General features: G+C 35.2%; 1 protein-coding gene across 1 annotated transcript in view; it reads left to right on the top strand.

Moving 5' to 3' along the window:
• Positions 1 to 12,691, top strand: part of LOC148939856 (nuclear factor NF-kappa-B p105 subunit-like) — a 176,674-nt gene that overhangs the window by 130,934 nt on the left and 33,049 nt on the right. The gene's annotated exons all lie outside the window — the stretch shown is intronic.

Genomic DNA, 12,691 nt, shown 5'->3' with positions numbered 1-12,691 from the left:
GTACAGGGTGTGCATCTTAGAGCGCACCAGCACTGCCAACCCAGTACAATTATACCCTTTTTGGTACAATTTAGAGGTCATTGTACAATGTGGTACCTTTGGACATTTTATGGTACAATCCAAAATTTCTTAAATATTTCGGTACATTATGGTTGTATTCACCAGGTCAAATTTTACTTTAATTTTTTTTTTTAAACTCCTTGTATTAAGGATGAAAGCAAAAAAAAAGATATTCATCAAAGGCGAACGCGACACAAAAAGAAATCTAAGCGAATTCGAAGACTAGTCATTTATGAGAAAACAGCTTCCAAAATTTCTGAGACGTTTCTGAGAGCGGATGAGCGAAAAGAAAAAGTTTGCTTGCTTTTCAATTTATTCTACTATTTTTGTCTGCGAAATGGAAACTGACGCAGAATGCTATAATTGTGCCAAAAAGAATCTTAAGTGATACAATTTTGGTCATAAAACCGATTCAATTTATCTTAACGCATTGGCAGCGATGGAGCACACCCTATACTTCTTGTGTCGGTACAGCCACCCGAAGACGAATAGTTCTCTGTATCTGCATTTTTCGCGTTTTGTACCAAAAAGCCTGATCAAAGCTACTCGTGTTTTGACTGTATTTTGTAATTATACGCTCTTACTGCTACAAGCTCATCATAATTTCTTTTTGAAAGAAACTGTTTAGAAACTTTTACTCCTCGCCTTCTATATAGCCACCCCCTCGTACATCAAGTCAAAATTAAACAATAAAACTTCGTAAACGCCAAAGTTCAAATTTTCGCAAAGTTCGAAGTCTGCTTAACGAGGTTAGTGACGGCAATCCTGAGGCTGAACCACAGAATGAAGGTCCTAAACACAGCGATAACATTGTTTAGGAATGGTGTTTGATTTCACCAGGGTACGTCCTGATGGTTTTTCGAGTCCCTAATTACAAATATAGAGTTAAAATTCGTTATGAAAGTCTTGAAACAAAGTACGATGTTTACATGTTTCTCAGATGGTTTCCAATTGCCACTGTGTTTCGATTCAAATGATTTCTGAGCTTATTGATTACAAATATGATTGCAATAATTTGCATTTATTGTAAATTAGGATTCCAAAACCAAACATAGTAGGTACATGTTTTTCGGCATTTTTTTTTCCAATTGAAAGCAATGGCTGGTGTTAAAATCTAAAATAAGGAAAACGTCTTTTATACATGAAGAGACCTACCACCCCTCTCTGCCCCTTCACCTTCTTTTTATGCTGCAATTTCCCAAAGTCCTTTCCTTAAAATAATAAAGGAAGGAATCAAATATAGCTAGATGGTATGCTTATGCTTTTACTATTTACCTTTCAAAATATTTGAACAAACTGTTTGATTGTTTAAAGAAAATGCAACTAAATGCAGTCTTTAATCCTAGAAATATTATGATAAAAGTTTAAAATTTTGTGACATTGTTCTTGGGTCAAACCTTCCATTTTTGAACTCTTAGAGACACAAAAGTCACATTTTAACGTAAAGAGCTTAGGCAGGTGCCACACCTCTTATGCATAAGACAATTTTTCTTCGTTTTAAATTTCACCGCAATTCTTTACTTTTATTTGAAAAAAAGTGTTTTATAAATGCTAACTTTTTTTTTTTTTTTTTTGGGGGGGGGGTTATCTTCTACATAAGCGGGCTGCCACCCAGTGGTGTCAATTCACAGAAGTGTACGGGGGGGGGGGCAAAAATATGTTTCTCAAAATCTAGAGAGAAATTTCCAAACAGGTATTTTTCAAACGGGCGAGGAAGGGCAACGATCTATGCTGCATGGACCGCACTTACTTAATCAATGATGTGCCTTCACTTTTATTTTTCGGATTTCTGTTTCTATCTTCTATCGTTCTTAAATTGATCTATGCCTCTCCTGGAACCTTATTTGCAGGATTCGTTATGTATGTAACAAATTACTTAGTATGATGATACTTTTAGACTTAGAGATGCTGTTTACAAAATTTTAAGAGAAGAACAGTACAGTTTTAGGAAGGGTAGAGGGTGTATTGACCAAATTTTCACTCTCTGGCTAATAATTGAGAAGTACCTGAGTCATCAAACACCTATAGTTCCCAGTTTTATAGATTGTGAACAAGCGTTTGATTCAGCTGATAGAACAGCTTTATCGAAGGTTTTATCCTTATATAACATACTAGACAAACACATTACAATGATTAGTGCTATGTACGAGAATGACACTGCTGCCGTTAAGGTAGGCAATGAGGTTAGTAGCTGGTTTTCTATTGAATCAGGAGTTAAGCAGGGTTGCGTTCTATCCTCCTTTTATGGATCAGTTTGAGGGACTTTGTCCTAAGGACAAAGGACTTTGGACTTAGGACTTTGTCCTTAGGACTTTGTCCTAAGGAACATGACAAAGGCTATGGGAGAGCATGGAATCAAATGGCGAAGTAAAACTCTCCTAGATTTAGATTATGCTGAAAGTTTGAAGTGTCTTAGATTAAAATATTTACAAAATGAATAATTTTCTAGAGGTTTTGAGAGGTCTAGACGCAAGATTAGGTTAGAAAATTAACTTTAAGGAAAATAAGACGCCCTAACTGGAAATAAGTGAAGGTGAATAGTTGATGATGGGTAACAAGAAGCTTGATCAAGTGAATAGCTTCACTTACATAGGTAGTATTACTAGTAAAGGTAGTGGATGCAGTAAAGAAGGTAAGCCAAGGTCCGAAAGGTAAGCCTGTGTTTTTGAACAGTTGAAAAACGTTTGCAAGGATAGGAAGATAAGTCTGCGAGCCAACATAAGAATATTGGAAGCTACAGTGTCAACAGTGGTCAAATAGGGTTCTGAAGCATGGGGACTCCAAAAAAAAAAACAAGAAGAAAGATTTGCTAGATGCTTTCCAGAGAAATTACCTACGGATTGCTTTGGATACCCAAAGGTTGGCCGTACGGTTCTTTAACGTGTGTTCTCCGAAAGACGGAGTACGATTTTTCTTATGTTTTCTAGAGGAATTGTCTACAATTCTTTTGGGTACCCGTTTGACTAACCGTATTTCAAACAGTAAGTTGTACGTAAAATTTGGTTCTATCCCGCTTTCTAGAGCTATACTGAGAGACATTTTGAGATGGCTAGGATACGTTCTGCGGATGAAGGATGACATGCTGCCAAAGATTTTTTTTTCGGTCAACCCTCTAGGGCTAAACGAAAACCAGGTCGTCCCGAATGGGGTGGGATGAGGTCGTAGGGAAGAATTTAAGCGAAAAACGAGCTTCTGGGGAGGGTGTAAAGAGGGAGGCTCTGAATAGATTGGGATGGAGGAGGAGTGTGTGTAGTAGCGTTGGGTTCAGACGGCTAGATGCTGCTGTGAGTTATTAGTTGCAGTATGGTTAGTATAGTTATTAGTTGCAGTAATAATATGATGCTGAAATCTAAAAAACCCTATCATGAACTATGAGGACTCTCACTCTATTACAATAATAATGTTTGTTGTTTTCCACTGTCGCGTCTAAAATGAAATATTTTTCTATTGTAATCCAAAATTTTTCCAAATGGCTGAAGTCATTATAATGATACAAACATTCTTTGTTGAAATTAATTTTAAACAGCAAAGTTTTTCTGATTGAAGTAAAGATTGAAGTTGATACTTAAAATGACCAACGGTACTCCTGTACTAAACGCACTCTTTTATATAGTGCTAGTTTGGTTAATGCTAATAAAATAAAATAGGATAAATTTATAGTAGTTTAGAAACATTTGGGCTATATATTTGTACATTAGAGGGGGTGGGGGGGGGGGGGGTAAAGCATAGCATAAAATACATAACCTAACCTAGGTACCCCTTTCAGCCCTAAACCCCAAAAAACAACAGTTTAAATATAGTTCTTGCCTTTGTTTATATCCCATAAGGCAGGGTAAACCTGTTTTTCGTCACGCGTCTCGGTCTATTTCGTGACTGGTTTATAAAAGAGTGCGTTTAGTACAGGATTAGGGATTTAGTACAGGATTTGTGATTAGTACAGGATTACCTGAACAACCATTGTTTCGCAGTTTATGCAACATGTTCAAATAAACTGGCGTGTGACATCACCCATAAATAGCGTTCTACTGAAAACACGATATCGACACAAAAAAATGGATGTTCTATTAGGCGCAGAAAAGTACTTAAGCAGGCTGCAGAATATAAAAGACCGCTAATATAAGGCACTCAGTAGTCATTTATCAGCCATGAGACTAACAACTTAAGTAAAGAATTAGAACTCTCTAGAAGTAACTTGAGGAAGCTCAGTTTTTGGTAAAGCTCTATTTTTTGTAGAGTTCTATAAAGGTAGGGAAATATCACAAGTCCGTTTATTTAAGCTTGATTTCTAAGTAAACGTTGAACTAAATTGCAAGACAGGAAATCACAAATTCGAATAGATTAAGATCACAAGGAGAAATATAAAAATAGTAGGGAAATATCTCGAGTCAGCTTATTCGAGCTGGATTTCTAGATAAATGTTAGATAATCTTGGAAAGCAGGAAATCACAAATTTGAATAGATTAAGATCATAAGGAGAAATATAAAAATCCTAGGGAAATATCTCGAGTCAGCTTTTTTGAGCTTGATTTCTAGATAAATGCTAAAAAAAAAACTCGCAAAACAGGAAATCACAAATACGATTAGATTAAGATCACAAGGAGAACTATAAAAATTCTTGGAAAAGATCTCGAGTCAACTTATTCGAGCTTGATTTCTAGATAAACGTTAAACAAACTCGCAAAACAGGAAATCACAAATTTGAATAGATAAAAATCCTAGGGAAATATCTCGAGCCAGCTTATGCGACCTTAATTTCTAGATAAACGTTAAATAAACTCGCAAAACAGAAAATCTCAAATTCGAATAGATTAAGATCACAAGGAGAAATATAAAAATCCTAGGGAAATATCGTGAGTCAGCTTTTTCGAGCTTGATTTCTAGACAAACGTTAAATAGACTCGGAAAAGAGGAAATAACAAATTCGAGTAAATTAAGATCACAGGAGAAATATAAAAATCCAGGGAAATATCTCGAATCAGCTTATTCGAGCTTGATTTCTAGATAAGTGTTAAATAAACTCGCAAAACTGGAAATCACAAATTCGAACAGATTAAGGTCACAAGAGGAATTCTAAAACTCCTAGGGAAATATCACGAGCCACTTTATTGAAGTGTGGTTTCTAGATAAACGCTGAATAAACTTCAAAAAATGAAATCGCATATTTGAATAGATTAAGATCACAAGGAGAAATGTAAAAATCTTAGAAAAATGTCTTGAGTCAGCTTTTTCGAGTTGGATTTCGAGATAAACTCGGAAAGCAGGAAATCACAAATTTGAATAGATTAAGATCATAAGGATAAATATAAAAATCCTAGGGAAATATCTCGAGTCAGCTTTTTTGAGCTGATTTCTAGATAAATGCTAAAAAAAACTCGCAAAACAGGAAATCACAAATTAAAATAGATTAAGATCACAAGGAGAAATATAAAAATCCTAGGGAAATATCGTGAGTCAGCTTTTTCGAGCTTGATTTCTAGACAAACGTTAAATAGACTCGGAAAAGAGGAAATAACAAATTCGAGTAAATTAAGATCACAGGAGAAATATAAAAATCCAGGGAAATATCTCGAATCAGCTTATTCGAGCTTGATTTCTAGATAAGTGTTAAATAAACTCGCAAAACTGGAAATCACAAATTCGAACAGATTAAGGTCACAAGAGGAATTCTAAAACTCCTAGGGAAATATCACGAGCCAGTTTATTGAAGTGTGGTTTCTAGATAAACGCTGAATAAACTTCAAAAAATGAAATCACATATTTGAATAGATTAAGATCACAAGGAGAAATGTAAAAATCTTAGAGAAATGTCTTGAGTCAGCTTTTTCGAGTTGGATTTCTAGATAAACTCGGAAAGCAGGAAATCACAAATTTGAATAGATTAAGATCAAAAGGAGAACTACAAAAATCCTTGGGAAATATCTCGAGTCAGCTTTTTTGAGCTGATTTCTAGATAAATGCTAAAAAAAACTCGCAAAACAGGAAATCACAAATTAAAATAGATTAAGATCAAAAGGAGAACTACAAAAATCCTAGGGAAAGTTCTCGAGTCATCTTAGCCGAGCATGATTTCTAGATAAACGTTAAACAAACTTGCAAAACAAGAAATCACAAATTTGAATAGATAAAAATTCTAAGGAAATATCCCGAGTCAGCTTATTCGAGCTTGATTTCTAGATAAACATTAAATAAATTCGCAAAGCAGGAAATCACAAATTTGAATAGATAAAGATCAAAAGGAGAACTAAAAAAATCCTAGGGAAATATCTCGAGTCAGCTTTTTTGAGCTGATTTCTAGATAAATGCTAAAAAAAACTCGCAAAACAGGAAATCACAAATTAAAATAGATTAAGATCAAAAGGAGAACTACAAAAATCCTAGGGAAAGTTCTCGAGTCATCTTAGCCAAGCATGATTTCTAGATAAACGTTAAACAAACTTGCAAAACAGGAAATCACAAATTTGAATAGATAAAAATTCTAAGGAAATATCCCGAGTCAGCTTATTCGAGCTTGATTTCTAGATAAACATTAAATAAATTCGCAAAGCAGGAAATCACAAATTTGAATAGATAAAGATCAAAAGGAGAACTACAAAAATCCTAGGGAAATATCTCGAGTCAGCTTTTTTGAGCTGATTTCTAGATAAATGCTAAAAAAAAACTCGCAAAACAGGAAATCACAAATTAAAATAGATTAAGATCAAAAGGAGAACTACAAAAATCCTAGGGAAAGTTCTCGAGTCATCTTAGCCGAGCATGATTTCTAGATAAACGTTAAACAAACTTGCAAAACAAGAAATCACAAATTTGAATAGATAAAAATTCTAAGGAAATATCCCGAGTTAGCTTATTCGAGCTTGATTTCTAGATAAACATTAAATAAATTTGCAAAGCAGGAAATCACAAATTTGAATAGATAAAGATCAAAGGGAGAAATATAAAAATCCTTGGGAAATGTCTTTAGTCAGTTTAGTCGAGCTCGATTTCTAGATAAACGTTAAATAAACTCGCAAAACAGGAAATCACAAATTCGAATAGATGAAGATCAAATGGAGAGATCTTAAAATCCTATTCTCAACGGACAAACATCCTCACTGTTACAAAAGGAAAAAGAAGCAACTGCAAGACAAATGACAAGCAATAATGGTTCTATTCAGTTATATTTCTAAATATACCTAAATTTAGATCAAAATATTTCGAATCTGATAAAAGTCTGTAGGTAAAAATTTCTTAGGTTTTTGATGATTCGAAACATCTAGTTTTGGCTTTTTAAACACCCTAAAAAACTTCATAAATAACTTTTTGTCTCTAAGTGAACAATTCCTCTAGTCTAGTGGGTTAATATTCTCTGACGGTATTGACAGAGGTGGTTTTTCTTCGTTGCACGTAGGGAAAAATAATCTTAGTTGGGGTAAACAATCTGTCAATGCCTCTAGATGAACGACTACATAGCATTATTTAATTAACTTTATTCTAAATAGCAGCCATATTGTTAAGGTACATACTATTTACTGATTTAGAAAGAGATTTAAATATTTGAAGAAAAAATTATTCTCGTAAAAGGGTTAAAAAACTTAACTATGCCAAAAAAAAAAAAAAAAATATAGAATAAACAACCGATAAAGTATTGCCAGGCAGTGGAATCTGGGAAACTCCCCCGACAAACCCCACAAAAGGAAAAGTAAAAACATGGAAACTTAGAAATTCGTGAAATCCAGAAAATAGGTAAATTTCTCGGCCAAGACCTCTGGTCAAGGTCTTGGTACATCCGTTGCCCAATTTTTCTTTTTTAAGTAAAATTTAACTGCATTTTAACATAATGCAGGTCGCCATCCAGCTTCGAGCATTCTACATTCCAGAAATTTTCTATTTCAAACACTAGAAACTATGAAAAAAAAAACTCAAGTATTCTGGGGGACGGAAAAAAAAATTCAACGCGTTTCGGAAATCTTTAGCAAGAATTGGAACAGAAGATGGTTTTCAACGAACTATTGATAAGTATTTAAACCTGAAAACACCTTAGCATGTCTGTAAAGTTAATTATGTAAACATATAACAAATAAACATTTGAAAATACCGTTTATGATGTTTTTACATCCATCTGCTTTTGGACATCTCGACATTCGAACACATCAAGGGAACCGAAGAAATAATGTTCGGCCCTCTACATTCGGACTGGTAAAATGACCTATAATTTAAAGTATAAAATTTGGCTCCTTTGGTTCTCTACCTTGGCAGGGTATTTTTTTTAAGGTTATATTCAAGTGGGTCTTAGCATAATATATCTAAACTTAGCTAATCGATGCTGTTGTTTTTCCTAGATATCTGTACTGGTGATCTGTGTTGCAAAATTTTCTAGACATGTGGTTTTTAAAGTGGAGCACTGTTCTGTGGTTGTTAAAGTGGTTCTTAAAAGGGAAAAATCCAGCATTTACGTTGTTTGACTTTCTGTCCTCTCGTTGTGAGCACTGTTCTGTGGTTCTGTGGAGCACTGTTCTGTGGAGCACTGTTAAAGTGGTTCTTAAAAGGGAAAAATCCAGCATTTACGTTGTTTGACTTTCTGTCCTCTCATTGTGAGCACTGTTCTGTGGTTCTGTGGAGCACTGTTCTGTGGAGCACTGTTAAAGTGGTTCTTAAAAGGGAAAAATCGAGCATTTTCGTTGTTTGACTTTCTGTCCTCTCGTTGTGAGCACTGTTCTGTGGTTCTGTGGAGCACTGTTCTGTGGAGCACTGTTAAAGTGGTTCTTAAAAGGGAAAAATCCAGCATTTAAGTTGTTTGACTTTCTGTCCTCTCATTGTGAGCACTGTTCTGTGGTTCTGTGGAGAACTGTTCTGTGGAGCACTGTTAAAGTGGTTCTTAAAAGGGAAATATCCAGCATTTACGTTGTTTGACTGTCTGTCCTCTCGTTGTGAGCACTGGTCTGTGGTTCTGTGGAGCACTGTTCTGTGGAGCACTGTTAAAGTGGTTCTTAAAAGGGAAAAATCCAGCATTTACGTTGTTTGACTCTCTGTCCTCTCGTTGTGAGCACTGTTCTGTGGTTCTGTGGAGCACTGTTCTGTGGAGCACTGTTAAAGTGGTTCTTAAAAGGGAAAAATCCAGCATTTACGTTGTTTGACTGTCTGTCCTCTCATTGTGAGCACTGTTCTGTGGTTCTGTTGAGCACTGTTCTGTGGAGCACTGTTATAGTGGTTCTTAAAAGGGAAAAATCCAGCATGTAAGTAGATTGACTTTCTGACCTCTCATTGTGAGCCCTGTTCTGTGGTTATGTGGAGCACTGTTCTGTTGAGCACTGTTAAAGTGGTTCTTAAAAGGTAAAAATCCAGCATTTACGTTGTTTGACTTTCTGTCCTCTCATTGTGAGCACTGTTCTGTGGTTCTGTGGAGCACTGTTCTGTGGAGCACTGTTAAAGTGGTTCTTAAAAGGGAAAAATCCAGCATTTACGTTGTTTGACTTTCTGTCCTCTCGTTGTGAGCGACAGTCTACTTTTGAATGCTAAGAGCTGTATAGTAGAAAGTATTTGTCAAAAATTTTCAAAAAATCATAAAAAACAAAAAGAGAAAACAATCTAATTATAAAGTATATAAAAAAATGGTATGCGCTTGAATTAGGACGTCCCTTACACGATTTTCCAGCACCACGGAAAAAAGCCAAAGACCTACATAATATCCATGAAACAGCTTAGGACATATTCCATGAAAAAAAAGGAAAAAGACCGTAGGCTATACCTCTAGAGCAGAAATGACCAACCCACGGTCCACGGGCTGTGTGCGACCCGGCTTAACCATGCCAAAGTAGTAAAAACAAGATCATTTTCGTATCCGTATATTCAAAATTAAACTACAAAACTTATGATCGATTTGCTAAAGCTAAATGGAAGAGTGATGAAACAAATACCGCACTAGTAAAATAAATATTTTTTCATGGTTTCACTTTTTATATTTTATATATATGTATTTGTAAATTTTATTTTTTATTTTAATTGTTATCAATTTCTTCACAATGTGGACTCAGTATCATCATTTTAATATTATCTATGTTTATATGTAAGAATCAAAGCAAACACAGTATTACCAACTGTTGTATGTTTTATTTTTTGCACTCCAAAAAATTTCTGTAGCGGTTCTAAATCTAATATGGGGATTTGTAATTTTATATAAGGCCTAGAGAGTTATGATACATTTCCAAAAATATTCCATAAAAATTTCCGAAATAGCAACAAAATCATTTGGGTTGGCCATACCTTTCCTATAGCGCTTCTTGAACAAGGAGAGGCCGTCCACATATTGACACCAATATGCAAATTCCACTGCCAATGTCTTTACCAACAAGAAACAAAACTGGCCAAAAGAGTAGCTTGTGGCACACCACCTCTCTGTTGATCATCGGAAATTGGGGTCATAGCTGAAGGACGATCGCCTCTTATGTTAAGTATCGATACTAAAAAGAATTGCATGTCCTCGTCCATTATAAACGTTTTTAGTTTGTGTGACCAAATCACGTTTTTGTGACCAAAAACGTATAAACGTTTTTAGTTTGTGTGACCAAACTATTTAGAATCACGTTGGCGGCCTTGATATAATTTGAAATAAACCATTTAATTTCTTTCAATTTGGGCCTGATATAGAGATATTCAGTTTCGAGGAGACTTACATAATCAGGAAGTGTGAATTTTATTTTTTCTATTATTCAGATCGTAATTTTCTAATTTAAGTTCAGGAAAGGTAAGTCCCTAAAAATATTTTAGCTTACCTTCTTGAAAAAAAAACTGAAAATCAGTTCAAAGAAATTATCATTTGATTGATCTGACCGCTTTGGGAGCCCATGTGCGGCCATCCGAGGATTGAATTGAAGGTTTCGATTGAACGGAGGTGAATGCAGGCTGGCCTGTCAAAGAACTCCCAAAGTTCTGATGTGAGCCTACTTGCTAGTTCATGAAAAGAAAGGAAAGCAAAGTAGGAACTATGGACGTATGAGTGCTGTTAATGGTGGTCCTACAGATTGCGAGTATGAATTAATTCTGGAGCCTAGCATAAAGAGGTTGCTGAAGTGATGTTTTACCTTTTTTCTCTGTAAGGACGCCGTCGAAAGATTTTACTGAGCTGGTAATTTTTCAGCGAATAGGTTTGACGGTAATAATTAGAACATTTTAAATGTAATAATTGATAAAAATGTTATATTAAAAAGAACGAAGCTGAATATATATATAACAGCTAAGTTAAAGTTATCAAACAGTTCGTGGTAACGAACTGTAAGTAAGGAGCGACCCGGCTCAATAGTAACCGAAACTCCAAAAACCGGAATTTTGATACCCATAGATACATCAATAGAATCAGATTTTTATGCTGATTTCAAATATATAAGTTTCATTAAGTTTAGTTTTACCCATCAAAAGTTACGCTGCTGAGAAAATTTGCCTTATTTTCGAAAAAAAGGGGAAACACCCCCAAAAAGTCATAGAACTTTAGTGAAAATCACACCATCGGATTCAGCGTATCAGAAAACCCGACTGCAGAAGTTTCAAGTTCCTATCTGCAAAAATGTGGAATTTTGTATTTTTTGCCAGAAGAAAGATTACGGATGCGTGTTTATTTGTTGTTTTTTTTATTTCCCCAGGGGTGATCGTATCGAACCAGTAGTCCTAGAGTATCGTAAAAGGGCTCATCTGAACGGAAATTAAAAGTTCTAGTGCCCTTTCTAAGTGACCAAAAAAATTGGAGGGCAACTTGGCCCCCTCCCATGCTCATTTTTATCTCAAAGTAACCCAATCAAAATTTTGAGATAGCCATTTTGTTCAGCATAGTCGAAAATCTAATAAATATGTCTTTGAGGATGACTTAATCCCCCACAGTTCTCGAGGGAAGGACTGGAAGTTATGAACTTTGCCCATTGTTTACATATAGTCTTGGTTAATGGGAAGTATAAAGACGTTTCAGGAGGGATTTTTTCTAATGGCGGGGGGGGGGGGGTGTCGGAGGATGTTTCCATAGGATGTTACCTGGGAGGATCCTTCCATAGAGGATGGTTCCGGGGGGGAAGGGACATATTTATGAATGGGACGCTGGATTTCGCAGTATTATTTAAAAAAACGATCAGAAATAAAATAATAAAAAACTAGTTTTTTAAACTGAAAATAAGGAGCCACATTAAAACTTACAACAAACAGAAATTATTGCGTATATGAAGGGGTTCGCCGCCTGGTCAATACCTCGCGCTTTGCGCTAAAGTTTTTTTTAGTAGTTACAAAAGAGCTATCTATTCTAATTAACCGCCCTTTGTGATTCAGGGGTTTGTGATTCGAACAAAGCTCGAACTTTAGCGTAAAGAGCAAGGTATCGACTAGGGGGCAAAATCCCTAATATACGTAATAAAACATACGAATATAGAAGTTCGTTACGTAAGTTAATTCGTAAGTTACGTCAGAACAGCATTTCGAGAAAGCCATTTAGCCAAAAAAGTAAAATTAATATGCAAATTTCGTTTTAATTATTCATGTACGGTGAGCCAAAATCGAACCTGCATTAATTCAAAAACGTTCAGAAATTAAATAAAAAAAACAAGTTTTTTAACTGAAAGTAAGGAGTGACATTAAAACTTAAAACGAACAGAAATTATTCGTATATGAAAGAGGATGT

The sequence above is a fragment of the Artemia sp. Qi Xiang Cuo genome, chromosome 20, assembly GCF_049724085.1.
Source record: "Artemia sp. Qi Xiang Cuo chromosome 20, ASM4972408v1, whole genome shotgun sequence".
Lineage (NCBI taxonomy): Eukaryota > Metazoa > Arthropoda > Branchiopoda > Anostraca > Artemiidae > Artemia > Artemia sp. Qi Xiang Cuo.
This window is presented reverse-complemented; position numbering and strand designations above follow the sequence as displayed.